Consider the following 19,688-nt stretch of genomic DNA (forward strand, 5'->3'; position numbering starts at 1 on the left):
TTGTATGTTTGAGCCTTTCTATGTGGAGTTGATGCTTTCTTTTATATGTGTGCTATATAATGTTGTTGCATGAATAAGTGTGGGTTGATAGTCTTGAGTTGTTAACCCTTTATGTGTTTTAACTGTCATTCGAAGACAAATATTTCCCAAGTGGGGATAATGTAATAACCCTAAAAATGAAATAGGATGAGCTAGGGCTTCGCATGTGTTTCATGAGTTGGTAAACTTTTATAAATACTTTAAAATTACTTTATAAGTTAGTTTGGTGGATTTAAAGGTTTAACTTAAAGAGACATCCATCACGTTCCAAAACTACTTGTTTGGATGCTAGTGTGTTCTAGTATGTTGTCTTTGAATTGGTGTATTGTTTGGAGTCTAAAAATTTAAAAGAAGACCCTAGAACTTATGTAATAATGTGTAGGGATTAAACGTCTGGGTACGAATCCCAAAGGACCACCCGAAGGGTTCTTGAGGAGGACCCTAAGTTAAACCCTACAGGTGTCAAGAACAGCTTGAGTTACTGTGGAAACCTACGCCCCTTAACTCGAGTGACGAACCGTACATGATGGGCGTAGGTCAAAACTTAGCATGTGGAGGCTAGGTGTCCATTTATGTGGCTCAGACAAGACCTACTAAGTGTAAAACGTCCCTTCACCCCACCTACGGTCCGTAGGTGGGGTTCGTAAGTCACCACCTGTTTTACTGGTGCAATTCGGCAAAGCCAAAGGTGGTTTGGTAAATTTCACCCTTGTATAATCAAATACTTGGGTGGTTGTTTTATGTATTTTAGGTATTTTGAGTATGTTAAAACAATTAAACTACCATTTAGAATTCATTCTTCAAATATCAAAACCCTTCTCTCAAAAAGTCTTCTCTAGAACACAATTGAAGCTGAGAAAAAGTTAGAGCTAGGGTTGAAGATTTCAAGTGTTTTCTTCTTACATTTTGTGGGGAATTCATCTTCAAAGTATGGTGACCATTTATCTAAAGATTGTTTCCACTTTATAGCCAATCTTCAAATGGTTTCAAGTTTTTAAAGATTGTGAAACACCGCAATCCATACTCAAACTCATGGATTCGTTAATCAAACGTTTTCAATCGATAAACTATGATTATATTGATTGTTTAAATTCCTAAATTTGGCTCACAAAGTGGGTTTTATGGTTATGATTGGATATGGTTTGAATTGTGTTTAGATTGTATTGTATTTTTTATATCTATTTTTATATATACCTATCATATGATGAATTTTTTGAGACTTGAGCAATGGTAACTATGGATTGGGTGAAGAGTAAGTTGACCTAAATCCTCTTGTTATATTGGAATTATTCTTATAGGGTTTGGTCCACTTATGGTGGCAGTGTTCACTTTTTATTTATGCATTGTGACCATGGACTTGAAGGCATTATATGATGAATTAGGTATTAGAATGTGAAGGTATATGTAAGGTATTATGTTAAGGTGTTCATGATATCTCAAGGAGATCTTGTATAAAGTGTTATAGCATTTAAATTTGAACTATGATTCTCTCACAATTCTCATATGTGTTGATATTAGAGTGTGAAGGGTCTCTTTATTGTGTTGTTGTATCTTTGTTGGTAGAATTAAGTGTGTCTTATTTATGCATGAAACGTATTGAAGGTTATCTCTTGACTTGGAAGTCTTAGACATCCTTTTCTTGGGTAACGAAAAAATGAATGTCTAGAATCGGTAGACCTAAGAATGGTACCCTTCTATGAATGATTAATGATTCTTGTAGGCTATGTCTTCAACTAGTATACCTAAGAATGGTGCCCCTTCTTAATGAGCCTAGATCTCTAAGTGAATGAAAACCCTTGAAGTTGTAGGCCTTATGATGGTGCCTCCTTCTTTTGTGAAATGATAGACTTAAATATGGTGGACCTCAACGGTAGAAAACCTTATCTAAGAAATTCAATGAGCTATACTTAATGAACCTTGATCGGTAGAACTGCATGGTTCCCTTATTGGTAGAAATACTATGGGTCGTTAGACCTAATATTGGTGCCCTAATATTGGTGCCCTATCTAGTACACACATGTTAATGAAATACTTTATGGGAACTAAGTCTATCACCAAGTAGATATGATTAAGACAGTGTCTCTTCCTTTATAAATGGTAAGAGTCCAATGAACATCTTTGGATATCCCCTGTACTATGTGCCTACTTAGGTTTCTTATTAGTTCTACCTTTCAACGTTAGAACATCTTCCACTATGTGGGTATTATGACACCAGATTCCATGCCTAGCTAGTGTGGTGTATGTCGGGTAATGCCTTTCCCATCACGTGAGATGTGCACTCTAGTAATTGGATTGATTCTTCAACGTGTAGGTAGTAGTATAGGATGATATCTACACATGGAACGAGTAGGCTTAGAAGATACTAAAGTGATCTCCCTAGGTCTTTAAAGACCATTATGTAAAGTCCCCAAATGCATCAATGCCTCCCTAAATGTCTCTACTAGCAAATGTTGACTTATTGGGTTGTGTTGAAAATGAAAGGTCTCTATACTTGGTAGTCTTGAGGAACATTTAGTTGTGTATGAAGAGGTTGTAAAGAAACTTCATGTCTTACATAGGTGGGTCTCACGATAACATTAGATGCAGGGTATAAAATGATGAAATTGGTTACTTGATGAATATGGCCATATATTGTATTGTGGTAGTATTTGATATGTGAATATTGACTTGTAATGTGTTTCTTATACTCGGCTATAATGTTTTTATCAAAATAGCATGAGAAGCACTTACCTTAAATAATCTCCCTTTCGGCATGTTTTTGCATGGTCATCATTCTTAAAACATATTTGTACTAACACCATTTCTTCATGTTTTTACTACAAAGTGTAGGTTGTGGCAACTAAAGGATTCTTTCTATATTGAAGTTCTTGGATTTTCTATCCTCGAGCTTTGGTATGTCCTTAAAGATTTGACAAAATTTATCATAGAAGTTTTTTTGAATTCATGAAATAGAGTTTTAGTAGTTTTATTTAAAATGTAAAGGGTAGTGACCCTATGTTGACTTTATTATGAATTTTAATTATGCACTATTTTTAATGTCTATGTGATGTATTAATGCTAATGGTTTGTATAAGACCTATTTGAGGTCGAATACGTCTTTTTTTGACTAGGGGATGCTCTCGGATGATGAAAAACTTTATATTAGAGCATAAGGTTTTGGGAATCGTCTTAAGGTACAAAGTCTCACATACCACGTCTAGTAGAGTCTTGTTCATTTGTGTGAGTTGTGGCACATCTATGAGCGAGTTTCTATAGGACGTTAGAAGTTCTACTTCTTTCATACTCTTAAAGGTTTGCCATAGAGTTGAAAAATATAAGTGTATCTTCCTAATTCTTCTTTTGTGATTATAGGATATGAATATGAGAGTAAGACCTACATGGAGAAGTGGAAGAGGATATTTCTACTGAAGAGATCTACATTAGGTACCCAAGATGGACAAGCTCCCCAAGGTAACCAAGAGAATGAGTTTTTGGTGGTTCCCCCATACATGACTAGTGAGGAGATTAGAATGGATTTTCTCACCATAGCCTGATCTATGACGGCTGAAACAAGTAGAGATATGGGTCCTAGAGAGAACTCTAATAAGAATACCCCGAGTTCAAGGTTGAGAGACTTCATAAGGATAAATCCTCAAATTTTCCTTGGTTTTAGAGTGGGAGAAGATTCCCAAGAATTCTTTATGAAGTTTATAAGATAGTACATGGGATGGGTTTCACTTGTAGGGAGAATGTAGAGTTAGCTTCCTACCAATTAAAAGAGGTGGCCCAAGTGTAGTTCACACAACAGTAAGACAATAGGCTAGTTGAATCGGGTCTTATAGAGTGGGAATAGTTTAAAGAAACATTCATAGGAAGGTACTTTCCTTAGGAGAAAAAAGAGTGTAAGATTGAAGAGTTCATCAATCCTAGGCAAGGTAACATGAATGTGGAGGAGTATTCTTCGAAGTTTACCCTCTTGTCTAAATATGCTCAATATTTGGGGTCTAACCCTAGAGATTAAAGGAGTAGGTTTGTGACCGGTGTGACCGACCTAGTCAAGAAAGAGTATCGTACGGAAATTCTCCATAATGATATGGATATTTCTAGGCTTATGGTGTATGCTCAATCTATTGAAGAGTCTAAGCTTAAGATGATGACTAGGGAGTTCAAGACGGGAAGATATGATGAGAAAGGTCAACCTACGTTTAATAAGAGATCTCCAAATCAAGATTCTTTAAGTGCTCGTAAGGTTATCCAAGAGAGAAGTTGTGGTTCTCAATTTGCTAAACCTACATACACCAGTAGTGGTAAGAGACCCTATACGAAATGTCTATCCGGTACTAATGGATATTACGGGTGTGTAAAGAATGATCAAAAGGTTTGAAATTGTCCTACTCTTGTGGATAGAGGAAGAGGGGCTAAGAATATTCCTTATACTGGACCGAATCTATATGATCAAAAGGTTTCTAGGTTCTCCTAGATAACAAGGAAGCAAATCCAGAAAGAGGTGTCGGTAAGTAATAGTTACTCGTTTGGTGATGATATCCTTATGTGTTTATTCATAATGGGCCTTAGTTGGGTTTCTCCCAAGTGGTGGATGGTATATTGAATAGTGAAATTGTTGAAAGTGTTGAAGTTCTTGTTTCTTTTTCTTCTATTCTACTCAAGCTTGAAATTTAGACTTTTGTGTAGCTTGAGACATATTCTGGAGTCTGGTGTGAAAATAGGTTTCCATATTTTCTCCTAAATATTGCATGTATAAGTGTGGGCTGATAGTATTGAGTTGTTAACCCTTTATGTTTTTTAAATGTCATTCGAGGATGAATGTTTCCCAATTGGGGGATAATATAATAACCCTAAAAATGAAATTGGATGAACTAGGGCTTCGCATGTGTTTCATGAGTTTGTAAACTTTTATAAATGGTTAAAATAGACTTTAGAAGTTATATTGGTGGGTTTAGAGGTAAAACGTCAAGAGACATCCATGACGTTCGAAAACTAGTCGTTTGGATGCTAGTTTATTCTAGTATGTTGTCTTTGAATTGGTCTGTTGTTTGGAGTCTAAAACTTGTAAAGAAGACCATAGTACTTCTATAATTATGTGTAGGGGTTAAACGTCTGGGTACGACTCCCCAAGGACCACTCTATGGGTCATTGAGAAGGACCCTAAGTTAAACCCTAAAGCTGTCAAAATAGCTGGAGTTATGGTGGCAACTACGCCCCTTAACTTGAGTGATGGACCGTACATGGTGGGCATGGGTCCAAACTTAGCCTATGGAGTCTTGGTGTACATTTAGGTGTCTATGAAAAACCTATTATGTGTAGGACGGCCCTTCACCCCACCTATGGTCCGTAGCTGGGGTTCGTAAGTAACCACCTATTTTACTGGTGCAATTCGGCCAAGCCAAGGGTGGTTGGTAAATTCCACCCTTGTCTAATTCAATATGTGTGTGTTTATTTTATGTATTTTAGGTATTTTGAGTATGTTAAAACAATTAAACTACCATTAAGAATTCATACTTCAAAACTCAAAACCCCTCTCCCAAAGAATTCTCTCTAGAATACAATAGAAGACTAAGAAAAAGTTAGAGCTAGGATTGAAGATTTCAAGTGTTTTCTTCTTACATTTTGTGGGGAATTCCTATTTTAGTTATTATGACTCTTTATCTAAATATAGTTTCCACTTTAGAGCCGATCTTCAAATGGTTTTCAAGTTTCTAAAAATTGTGAAAAACTGCAATTCTTACTCAAACTCATGGATTCGTGAGTCAAACGTTTTCAATTGATAAAATATGATTATATTGATTGTTTATTTAAGATTTTAAGGGGAAAAAATCTATGAACCCATGATTTCACTATATTCCTAAAGTTGGCCTACAAAGTTGGTTTTATGGTTATGATTGGATATGGTTAGAATTTTGTTTAGATTGTATTGTATTGTTGATATCTATTTTTATCTATACCTATCCTATGGTGAATTGTTTGGGACTTGATCAATGGTGACTATAGATTGGGTGAAGAGTAAGTTGTAACATCCCGAGACCACACCCTAGAATAACTTGACTTCTCGGAGGTCTTGTCCAATCTCTTCCGTATCGTTCCTCGCATATAAATCATATAAAAATTAGTACGGAATTAAAACTTTTCACGAACATACTATAAGTCGTTAAAATATATTCCATATAAAACTCATAGGAAATACTAATTCTCATTTCATCAAATCTTAAACACAAGAATACTTTGGGACACAACCCATACTCAATAGAAATAAGTACTACTAAGTCTATTTCAATACTTCGATAAAGGAAATAAAAGAGATATATGCCCTTGAATCAAATGAGGACATACCTCAACTTGTTTGAACGATCTTCGAATCCAATCTTAGCTCTCCAAAAGCACCTTCACCTATGAATCACTTTAGAGATAGATAAAAGCATGGAATTAGTACAAACACATGTACTAAGTATGGCATACTGCATAAAATCATGAAAACGGACATTTATTTGAAACATGCATCTTTTTCATTTAAATATAATAATATAATCATAATAACAACATTTAACACCTTAGAAACACATCAGAAATCACTTAATCAATTTATGACATTTCCAGTGAACTACTTCACTGTACAGTGAACTCCTTCACTGTTACAGTGAAGTTTCTTAACTTCACTTTAGACACCTTATAACATGTAATCCCCTAACTAAATGCTATCCGAAGACTTACTTAAGTAAGAGAAAGAGAGACCGCTCATACAACCTCTCTAGGCACACCTAAATGAACCTTAAGACCATCTATAATGAGATCAACACACACTTACAAGACACTAAACATATGAACATGAGATTCTCCTACCAAAAGTGGTTCTCAGTCTCCATTGACTGAGTTGTGAAGCGACCGCCCATACAATCCCTTACATACACACTTAAGAGATCCTATAGACTACCTAAGATAGAATCATTCTCACTTAATACAACATATATATAATATGACATTCTCTTTCCAAAGGCTATCAAAAGACTTACTTAAGTAAATCAAGAAGATAACGGCCATGATTGACCTCTTCAAGATTACCTAAATAATTCTTAAGACTACCTAAGGCGTAGATCATGTACACATAATTAACTATCTTCCCTAACTAGAGTCATTCTTAAGACTTATCTAGGTAAGATACGAAGTGACCATTCCTATGCCCCCTTCACACCTTAATTAGACAACCCTTAACTACTCTAGATAAGTACTTGTTCATTTAACATGCTTTCTTAAATTAAGTCATTACATTCATTAGTTCATGTAAGACTCAGTCATCACATAAGGACATTTGATCTTGTACAAGACCTAGGGACTCTCACTAACATCGTCAAAGCCTATTGTGCAATGTCTAGGTAGCGTCTCATACCACCACCTAAATTTCATAGAACTTCTTTAATGCTAGTAGGTATCCCATATGATGAGAATAGGCAATAATCGACATGGACCATGATAGCTAAACATAGAATCCGGAGTTCTAACCTACTCTGATGAGGGTGTTCTACTTGTCAAGGGTAGGATTAGGACATATCCCATGTAGGCACATGGTTAAGGAATATGAAAGACTTTTATGTACTCTAGTCTCATTCTCAACTAGAGATAAATAATACTCTAGTCTCCATCTCAAGTAGAGCTACTTCCCATAACATACTCACTCAATGCTAGCCTTTGTTCTCATAGAGCAATTGACATTAAAGGATCACAAGAAGAGGTTCCTTATCTAGTTCATAACCCAATCACATTCATCCTACCATAGAGGTTCACTAGGGCTACCTTACAATGGCGACATAGATAGCTCATCATGAATTTTCTAAGGATGATATGATGTCGTTCCATCCAATCAACCCTAAATTTATCACTTATACAAGAAGGATACCATTACAGCTCTCGACTCCAAGTTCATAACATAACCTTACCACTAGGTTTAAGGTTCCACCTACATGACCTTCTTAACATCATTTAAGGTCTCACATATCATTCATTCATAAATGACAAGGGTGCACTAAGCTTACCAAGTCAATACATCTAATATTCACATATCATTCATACATGTATCAAGTAAGGGACACAAGTCTATCAAAACAAGACACAAAATACTTTACCTTATTACATATAGCATATCATTCTTTGAATCATTTCGGAATGACCCTTATAATCTTTATGTCATCCTATACATTAATCTATCATCATCAATATAACCATCAAATACTCATATAGTGAAGTAGGAACAATCATTCATCAACTCTAAGACTACACATACAAAGACATAGTGATAGTCCAACATGATCACCTAAGAACAATAGAAGAACTCATACTTTCACTTAATCACATGTAGTTAGATATGCTCATACTTCACATAAATCAACTACACAAATCATCATAATACATCAAGTAGTGCCGACAAGGACATGACCATCATAATATATAATGTAACGCCGACAAGGCCACATCAATTGCAAGCAAAGCACATAGCACCGCCACTATAAGTGCACCATATAAATCACAACATAATTGAAGTCTAATTAACATAAAATAAATAGAATTAAGGTAGAGTACCACTAATTTATTCTCACCACTTCGATCCATGTCTAAATCATCCAACTCAATACCATAAGGCCCTACACATAAACTATGATATTCAATGAAACTAGATCAATTAGATATAGATCCATCAATCTAATACAACCTAGATATCAATTCAATGCAATTATTACATCATCAATAGCCCATAGAAAACTACACTAGAATTCATAAACATTAAGTCAATATCACTTAACCCATAAAGTAGTCAAAAACTAGGGTTCATAAATTACATGCATTCATAGGTTAATTGAGTTAAAATTATCTAATTAACAAAAATTCAATGAATATTAAATAATTTAAAACATTTAATGCAATAACCCATGGATAGATTTGAATTTAAAAAACTCATCTTTTGATTAACCTTTGAAAATCGCTTTGAAGATTGGCTCCTTGATGAATATAGTTTAAAGGATCAAAAATCATACCTAAATAAATCTAATCCTCCAATTTTATGAAGAATCACCACTCAAATCTCCAATCCAAGCTCTTCCTTGAGTTTTGGCTCCAATGGAGTTCTAGAGAATTCACTACAAGACAAAAGGTCAATAGGGACGAGAAATATGGTCCCAAAAGGTCTCATTCTTGTCTCTGAAGGTCATGTCCGACGACAAAAATCTGGTCACTACCCATCCAATAAGCTTCGTCGCTAAAGATCAATATGGAAGAGATGTAGGTTTCGGTCCTTAAAATTATTTTGCCACCCGGCAAATGGACTAGTCTCTAAAAGTGATTTAGGGACCATTATTCTAGTCCTTAAATGCAACAATTAATTGGCACCTTAAAATTTTACGAACTTCTGTAGTCCTTAAAAGGTCATCACGACCAAAAATCTAGTCCTTAAATAGATTTAAGGACTCACACACTTTTGGTCCCTAAAGTTGTATTTCATTTTTTTTGTATTAAAGATGATTTATGGCCAGAAAATGTGGCACATAATAATACGTAATTGTTGCTGCCATGGCCCTCTTAGATAATATATATAAGTAAATGCATCTAATAAGTTTAATTAAAAGTATTGGTTAACATTGCACAAACATACTGTTTGTAGAACTATAGTCACAAGACTATTACACAACTCATTCACCAAAAACTAACATGTCTAAGTATATAATATATTGAGTGTGTTTGGTATGAAGGAAAACATTTTCTGGAAAATGTTTTCCAATTTTCTCATGTTTGGTTGGGACAAAAGTTTTGGAAAATGTTTTCTAAATCAACTCATTTTCCTCAAAATTAATGAAAATGACTTCCCTTCAAAAATTAAGGAAAACATTTTCCAAAGCTCTTATCCAATTTCAAATTACATTTTTTGGGGGAAAAACATTAATTTTAAAAAAAAATATTTTCAATTTTTATTTTTTCACCCGATCTCTGACCACCCTCCCCCCTCCCCCCAACACCACCCTCTCCCCAAAAAATTAATTTTGCTTTTTAAAAATATTTTCAACTCCAAAATTTTATTTTTAAACTCCTACCTCCCCCCCTCCCGGCCAGCCCCCCTACCCACCCTACCAACCCCCTCACCCTCACCCCCAACCCCCAACCCCCCTCCCCCAAACTACCCCCACCCTCTATCACCACCACCCAAAAAAAAATTATTTTTAAAAAATATTTTCAATTTCATAAATTATTTTGTATTCTAGTAAAAATAAAAGATGTTCCTCAAAAATATTTCTCATTCATAAATCAAACACTAAAAATCATTTTCAAAAAATGTTTTCTACTCACCAACCAGACATGAGAAAATAAGTCCAAAATCTACTGTTTTCCACGAAAAAATTTTCTAGGAAAACAATTTCCTTCATAACAAACACACCCATTGTGTTACCAAACAATCCTTAAAATTAGATAATCAATTTGTCCAATTTTCAAAGTATTCCAACTTGCATCTTGCCTTGTAAACAAATATCTCCAAATCCTGTAAAACGTACAAAATAAATTTGTTTAGAAAAAAAATTGTGGGCACAATAAAATCACACAATATATTTTATTGTTGATTAGAAATAAGAAATTTTGTGTACAACCAAACACTTCAAAGTTATTCAAAATATTGTTAGAAGGTGAAAGAGGGTCGATTTATTTTTCTCGCACACCACTCTAGGCAGTCTTACAGCGTCTGTAATACTTCAGCCTACTTACACCCACAGAATTGAACAAGTATAGAATTACTTAAACAGCAACGTCAAACAATAAACAGGCAGCGTTTACAGGACCAAGTCCCAACCTTTATTAATCGATAATTAATACTAAGGAAGGCTTCACAAATCAGTCTAAGGCTAGAAGACTCTCTGTCCTTTTGCCTTAGACGAATTTCCACCTTAAATCAAAATTCTGCACAATGGCAGTTACAAGCGGTTACATGCGGCGGTTACACATGACACCTGTCCGACACATGTCAGCCCAGGGTTCAAAACTAACTTTCCAACAGCTATATTTCCAACAGATAGAATCTAATTCAAATTACATTCTTATCTACACGAAATACTAATATTCTAACACGTAGAATATTTCAGGCTTCATTCCAACACTTAGAATAATCCTGCCAGCTTCCAACACTTAGAATATTTTAGCTGTCTTCCACACTTAGTTTTATTTCAGCAATTTCGGGTGAACTGCCTTTGTCTTTGACCTTGCCAAGTCTTCACAGCCTTGCTTCATCAAGTCAACATGTTGTCTTGCCAACGCCCTTAGCCCGCACGTAAGCCATGCACGTTCAAGCTGTCTTGCCAACACCCAAGCACCTTGAACTTGTGTTGCACTGTTTTGCCACCATCCATGCCAAGACCAATGCCCAAGTCCTTGGCATGTCTGCACGTAGTTAGATCAAGTAGATTGCGGGTCTAACAGACCACCCGCACCACTTGAACTCGATGTCCTCATCGAGACTGTTTTGAGATAGTCATCGATTTGAGCATCAAACTGCCATAGGTCTTTTGCTTTCTCCCAAACAGCGTCTGCTGCACTCTTGCCTTTCCAATGGACCAAGAACTCAGTCTTAGAATTCTTCTTACTCGTGCCCAAAACCCGGTGATCAAGGATCTTCTCAATTTCAGCATCATACTGTGTAGGTACTGATGGAGGAGCCCTCTTTGATCTATTTCTGTCCGGATCATCTTCATCTGCAAAGTAAGGTTTCAAGAAACTCACATGGAAGGTGGGGTGAATTTTCAACCTTTCTGGCAGCTTCAACCTATAAGCAACTTCGCCCACTCGTTTTACCACTTCGAATGGACCATCATACTTAGGTATCAAACCCCAATGTCTTGTCTTACTTACAATCTGTTTCCAGATTTATGGGGTAAGTTTCATCAACACCTTGTCACCCACATTGAACTCAACTGAGCGACGATGTTGGTCAGCATACTTCTTCATGCGCTGCTGAGCCTTGCGCAAACTATCTTGTGCTTCGGATAACATTTCAATTCTGTCCCTTGCAACTCTGTATGCTGCTGGACACTTTCCCTGATTCTTAGATTTAGCAACATCTAATGGCGTCATAGGCTGTTTGCCTAAGACGATTTCAAAAGGACTCATTTCTGTTGCAGACGACTTGTGCAAATTATAGCAAAACTGCGCAGTGTCTAACAATGCCACCCAATTCCATTGACTTGCAGTCACATAATGCCTCAAGTACTCTTCCAACAAATGATTAATTCTTTCCGTCTGTCCATCTGTTTGTGGGTGATTTGCAGTAGAAAATTTTAATTCAGTTCCCATCATATTGAACAATGCTGTCCAAAATCTACCTGTGAACCTTGTGTCTCTATCACTCACAATGTCAGCCGGAACACCAAAGTGTTTAATCACATGTTTATAGAATAACTCAGCAGCAACTTCAGATGAGCATAACTCAGGAGCAGCAATAAAAACAGAATATTTTGAAAACCTGACAACTACTACCATGATAGATGCTTTACCATCTACTTTAGGGAATCCAGAAATGAAATCCATGCTTACCGATAGCCATGGCCTTTCAGGAATAGGCAAAGGTTGCAACAACTCTGCTTCCTTTTTACGTTCTGTCTTGTCAACTTGACAAACATGACAAGTCTTAACGTACGCCTCTATATCGTCTTCCATTTTCGGCCAAAAATACACACGAGACAGTAAGGCTAACATCCTTTCAACGCCTGGATGTCCAGCCCAAGCGGAGTCATGCACTTCTTTCATCAAGTCTTTGCGCAACCCGCCCTGATTTTGCACAACGATTCTCCCCCCTTTAAAATAGAGTAGATCGTCCTCGATCCAATACCGTCTCATTGTGCCCTCCTGCACCTGACCCATCCATTTAACATATAACGAATCATTTGCAGCACACAATCTGATTCTATCATAGAAATCAGTTTCCAGTTTTGAAATTGAATATACTGCAACAAACACTTCTTTCCTACTCAGCGCATCAGCAACCTGGTTGTGTTTTCCTGGTTTATGTTCCCACATGAAATCATATTCTGCCAGGAATTCTTGCCACCGTGCTTGTTTAGGACTCAACTTTTTCTGTGTTTTGAAGAATGTATTTGCTACATTATCAGTTCTTACCACAAATCGAGTGCCTAAGAGATAGACTCTCCAAACCTGCAAACAGTGTATCACTGCAACCATTTCTTTCTCATGTGTTGAGTATTTTTGTTCAGCATCATTCAACTTTCTACTTTCGAAGGCTACTGGATGACCTTCCTGCACTAATACGCCACCAATCGCCTTGTCTGACGCATCAGTGTGTACTTCAAACGGTAACTCAAAATCAGGCAATTTGAGTATAGGTTCTGATGCAATAGCATTCTTTAAATTTTGAAATGCTTCTTCACACTGTTTGGACCAAACCCATTTTGCATCTTTCTTCAACAGATCTGTCAAAGACGCTGCCTTCTTTGAGTAACCAGCAATAAACTTTCAATAATAGTTAGCCAAGCCAAGAAACGACCTCAAATCCTTCACATGACGAGGTGCCTGCCAATCAACAATGGCCTGCACTTTCTTAGGATCCATTCGAACTTGGTTTTTACTAACAAGATGCCCCAAGAACTTTATCTCTTGTTGAGCAAATTCACACTTTTCCATCTTGACATAGAGTGTGTATTTTCTCAATTGAGACAGAACCAGACTTAGGTGTTTAACATGTTCTTCCAACGTTCGACTATATATAACAATATCATCTAAGTAAACAACAACGAAGTCATCAAGATAGTCAAACAGTACATTGTTCATTAAATTGTAGAATGTTGCCGGGGCATTAGTCAGCCCAAACGGCATTACAAGGAATTCATAGGAACCATATCTAGTTACGCATGTTGTTTTTGGTTCATCACCCTCTGCTATCCTAACCTGCCAATAGCCTGCCCTCAAATCAAGTTTTGTGAACCAGCATGCCTTGCTTAACCTGTCCATTAAATCTTGCACTAACGGAACCGGATATTTGTTCTTTATAGTTGCCTTATTCAGCGCCCGGTAGTCCACACACATTCTCATTGTTCCATCCTGTTTCTTTTGGAATAGAACAGGAGCACCATATGGAGCCTTAGACGGCTGAATTAATCCAGCATCTAGCAATTCATTCAATTGTTTGCGTAGTTCAACCAATTCTTTAGGAGTCATACGATAAGGAGCTTGTGCAGGGGCAACCGTACCAGGCAGCAACTCAATCTTGTGATCAATATCCCTCCTTGGTGGTAATTTCTTTGGTAATTCAGGAGGCATAACATCAGCATACTGTTTAAGTAATTCAGCAACACAATCAGGCACTTCCATCTTCACATCAGGTTTAATTTCGACCAAGGTAGCAAGTATGGTTTCATCACCCTTCTTCAGCCCTTTGTCGATCGACATAGCAGACAACAACATTTCCTTGTCTTTCTTCTTCGCAACTTTATTAATGTTTCCAAACGGATGAACACCCTTCAGAAAACCAGCATCACTTCCACTCATTACCATCACTCCATCTAAGTGAGGAAACGGAACAAATTGGTATTTTCTTAGGAAATCAATCCCAAGTATAATTTCAAAGTCTCCAAGCGGCATCACCATCAAATTATGTTTTCCCACCAAATTTCCAGTCGACATAGACACACTATAAGCCATGCCCACAATGGCTTGTGCCTTAGCATTGACTGTCTTGACGTAGGAAGGGCTTTTAGACAACTTCAGCCTCAATTTTGTAGCAATCTTCACATCTACAAACGTGTGTGTGGCCATTGTATCAACCATTGCCATCACACATTGTCCCTTCACTTTCATTTCTATATGAATTAAGGAAGCATGAGGATTCGAAGTGCTAGAGATCTCTCCAACATTATTGATCCCCATAATGTGATTGAAGGACAATCCCAATGGGTTTGCCATTGCAGCCACGATTTCTTCATTCTCCTCCCTTTGATTCACATTACCAGCAAGCAAAGCATTCACTTTTTCCCGGTTTGGACAAGATTTGGCCAAATGAGGACCACCACAAGTCCAACAGCCTTTAGAGTTTCCATCTTTACTCTTGGGTCTGTCTTTCCCATCCTTCATTTGTGCCTTTCCTTTATCGTTTGCATTCTCTTTACGACTATCCTTTCTCCATTCCCCTTTCTTTTCATTCTTTTTCTTATTTTTCGAAGTAGAAGGGACATCTGTCAAAGGACGAGTCGTTCGGAAATCTACCAACGAATCAGCAGCAGCAATTGCCCCAGGCAGATCTTTAACATTCTGCCTTCGTAGTTCGTTTTGAGCCCAGCCTTGCATGCCCGAAATGAAATTGTGAAGTTTATCCTCATCAGACATATTTTGTATGTCTAACATCACAGGGGTAAATTCTTTTATATATTCCCTCACTGAACCCGTCTGCCTTAACCTTTTCAATTTATCTCTTGCAAGCCAAGATGCATTGCTAGGAAGAAATTGATCGCGCATTTCTTTTATAAGCTTATCCCATGTATCAATTCTAGGACGACCAGCACTTACGTCGTCTGCATTACGAGTCCTCCACCAAAGTTTCACATCACCCGACAAGTACATTGTGGTAATGTTTAACTTATCAGCGTCCGGCACTCTTGCAGCGATAAAGTACTGTTCCATGTCCCATATGAAATTTTCAAGTTCTTTAGCACTCCTTGCGCCACTAAAGGCCTTAGGTTCTGGAATCTTTACCTTAGACGATTCAACACGAGTTGAACCCAATGCAGCCACAGCCCGACACAAAACGACGAGTTCTGCACGAAGGTTCTCATTTTCCTTCTGCAGTCCCTCCAGTTTCTGTGTAGTTGTAGCACGAAAGTCCAAGATTTCAATGATGTGGTTATCAACATTTTGTCGATATCCACCAATTTCTCCCTGAACTTTCTCAGCGTCCACTCTCAACTCAATGATTTGTGTGAATAAATCCACAAACGTAGGGTCTGCCAGGACATCTTCAGTAAACCCAACGAAGGATTCAATTTTTCGTGCCAACTCCCATAGTTCTGCGTTTTTCACCATTGTTTAACCGTGCTCTGATACCAATTGAAAGAGGTTCGATTTATTTTTCTCGCACACCACTCTAGGCAGTCTTACAGCGTCTGTAATACTTCAGCCTACTTACACCCACAGAATTGAACAAGTATAGAATTACTTAAACAGCAATGTCAAACAATAAACAGGCAGCGTTTACAGGACCAAGTCCCAACCTTTATTAATCGATAATTAATACAAAGGAAGGCTTCACAAATCAGTCTAAGGCTAGATGACTCTCTGTCCTTTTGCCTTAGACGAATTTCCACCTTAAATCAAAATTCTGCACAATGGCAGTTACAAGCGGTTACATGCGGCGGTTACACATGACACCTGTCCAACACATGTCAGCCCAGGGTTCAAAACTAACTTTCCAACAGCTATATTTCCAACAGATAGAATCTAATTCAAATTACATTCTTATCTACATGAAATACTAATATTCTAACACGTAGAATATTTCAGGCTTCATTCCAACACTTAGAATAATCCTGCCAGCTTCCAACACTTAGAATATTTTAGCTGTCTTCCACACTTAGTTTTATTTCAGCAATTTCGGGTGAACTGCCTTTGTCTTTGACCTTGCCAAGTCTTCACAGCCTTGCTTCATCAAGTCAACATGCTGTCTTGCCTACGCCCTTAGCCCGCACGTAAGCCATGCACGTTCAAGCTGCCTTGCCAACACCCAAGCACCTTGAACTTGTGTTGCACTGTTTTGCCACCATCCATGCCAAGACCAATGCCCAAGTCCTTGGCATGTCTGCACGTAGTTAGATCAAGTAGATTGCGGGTCTGACAGAAGGCTATCTTCTCTTTGGAGAACCCTTGCTATGCTCGGCTAAGGAAACTACAAACTTACTCACAATTCACAAGAGAACTCATAAAGTATATGTATTTTATGTCTTCGTTTCCCACAATTTCATTCATCTGGTCCTACCCACTAGAATTCAGAAATTGGAACATAAAATAAATAAAGTTACCTCATCAACATGAGTGCGCAGAATCTTGATGTTCATTTCCAATAACAGAGGTCAAATGATGTTGATCCTCAAAAAGAAAGTCCAAACTTGATGTATTTTTATAATAGTAATTAACAATAAAAGGGCATCGTTTCATTTGATTCTTATAGTTTGGACCCCGTTCACATGACCGACCGATAGTTGCAAGGGAGATGCTTGTTAATGATTGATTGTGCTGGGTTATAGTCAACCAAATTCTTTTCCTGCATAATAGATGCACCAAATTCTTGTGAGCACCTAGCAATCAATCATTTAAGATTCATTGCTGAAACTGTAACAACGATACAACAACAACAAACCTAGTATAATCACACAAGTAGAGTCTAGAGAGTGTGGTGTTGTTCAAGTGTAACAATTACACAAGGAGGAACAATTCTGATAATTATATTGATTTCAAGGTGAAGACAACAAATTCAAAAATAGTATTGTGTACAACCCAACACTTGAATTGGCATGCCTCACACTTCTAGAGATATCATAATTATAATACAACTGTAAAAAGAGGCTCCACCGGTCATGCAAAGCAAGGATAATTTCTTGCTTCAAACTGTTTTTGCAAGCCCTAGAACTACGGCAAAGGACATTACCCCCCGATATGTTCAATAAAGGGTCGGGGAATTATGTAAAGGACTGCAAGTTGAAAATGATTTATGTTCCACCTCAAGTTCTAATGCCTATAAAGGAGGGGTCTGAGGAAAGTTCTTATCATAGGGCTTTAGTATCCGAAAATAAAACTGTAAATATATCTGAGCTTAATGACAAAGGCACTTATTTGAAAGCTGACAGAGGAGAAAATTTCTATTATTCAGCAAAATAACAAGCTTCAACAAGATTGAAGCCTTATAGATGAGAAAATAAGAGAAGTCGCAGAGGTATCCCATCAATATGTGTTCTCATAATTTCATTGTTGGACATCCTTATGGGCTATCTTCTCAAAGAGACATAATCTGAATAATTCTTTCAATATTTCAGTGCTTCAGTTGTTTGAAAAATTTTAGAACCATAATTCAATTAGTTGTCTATTTGACTTAAATGTGTGCAAGTTAGTTTCATTAGTTTTGTAATGATCTTGTTCTTCAAGAAATCATCACATAAAAAACTAGTTTCACATTGTGTATCAATCAAGTGTATTCCTAAGTTATAAATAAAGCCAAGTTTTTGATATTATTGACAAGTAATTGTAGTAGATTGTTTTTATATACAGGACGAATTTCTTGGATTCGAAAATAAAGACAAGAATTTTAAAAAACAGAAACACACAGTAGCACTCACTTGTCCCTTGGAAATGCCTTGTTAATTTCATGTCTTTCTCTTGATATTAGCCAGTTATCTTAGCAGCAGCTACCGTCAAGTGTAGCTACATACCACTACAGCTGAACTTATAACATTGACATTTTTTGCTGTTCAGACTAAATAGTTGAGGCTAAACAAGCTGAAAAGAAATTAAATCATCAAATTAAAAAAAGTTTGAGGATCAGATTTCATCAAGGTATATGACATTTTCAGAATATAGAAATGGTCTGAATTTAACAAATTTTAATGTATAAAAGAGTTTCAAAGTACACAAATTTTGAGGGAGAAGTAATTGGTGCTTTTAGAAAGAAGTTATTTCTTGAAAGAAAGCTTCAGAACTTTGATATATCCATAAGAAAGCAAAAAAGGATCACCTAGAAACATGTACATACATGAATATACTGAAGGTCCTATATGAACGTTATATCGATCAACTACTTAACTCGTCATATCCACAAGCGAAATGCAATGTTGTCATTCCTTCTGAATCTTCTACATCTTTGTCAAGACCAGCAGCTAGTGCAACCTTTATGCCCTAAACTCCAGTTAAAGCAATTATGTATTTGGATGGAAAAAATTGTTATTCTCGAATTTGATCATGGGTATAATTCAATTTTAAGGTAATGGAAAGTATAGGCATAGGTATATTGATACAAATTTGCTTTCTGATATAAGAAAAAATGAACAGGATTGTTCATAATAAAAGCAAAGAGAAAAATAAGAAAATGTAATTCGCTAAACTATACTTATAATGTTCAGATCAAAGGTTCATAAGTGTAACTAAGGAACATATCTTGCAAGCATGCAGTTGACACAAGAGTCATTTCAGAATAGAAAGGGAAGGAATTTCGAACAAGTTCAAGGTTTCAGAACAAAGTGGCAAAATAGAACTACCACATCCCTACGTTTAAGCCCTTAATAGCAAAAGGATGTTGACTTTAAAAAGCACCTCTGCATCATCAACACTAGCACACTAATGAACAACATATTCATCTTCACTTGCCTCTTATATTTCATCTGGCCCAAGTATATCAGAAGAGGTAGCGCCCTCTTCTAATGTTTGTTGTTTTTCCCATTCAACAGTTCTTTTGTAGAGAACTGCAACTTTTTTGTGCAAGCTCCCAGAATATTCTTGATAATGTTCGAACCCACCTTACCAAATTCTTAGAGCTCAAATAAATGATTTATCAATTTCTATAGGTAGTAATGCTATAACATGTGGATAACATATAATCACACTGTAAGTGCCAGAGCACCAATTTTTCAGTAACAACATAATTC

The 19,688-nt window shown here is 36.8% G+C and overlaps 1 pseudogene; it reads left to right on the forward strand.

Annotated features, from left to right (window-relative positions):
• Positions 1 to 16,752: 16,752 nt before the first annotated feature.
• On the forward strand, positions 16,753 to 18,060 carry LOC101252216 (vesicle-associated protein 1-2-like; annotated as a pseudogene).
• Positions 18,061 to 19,688: the final 1,628 nt, after the last annotated feature.

Source organism: Solanum lycopersicum, chromosome 9 (assembly GCF_036512215.1).
Source record: "Solanum lycopersicum chromosome 9, SLM_r2.1".
Classification (NCBI taxonomy): Eukaryota; Viridiplantae; Streptophyta; class Magnoliopsida; order Solanales; family Solanaceae; genus Solanum; species Solanum lycopersicum.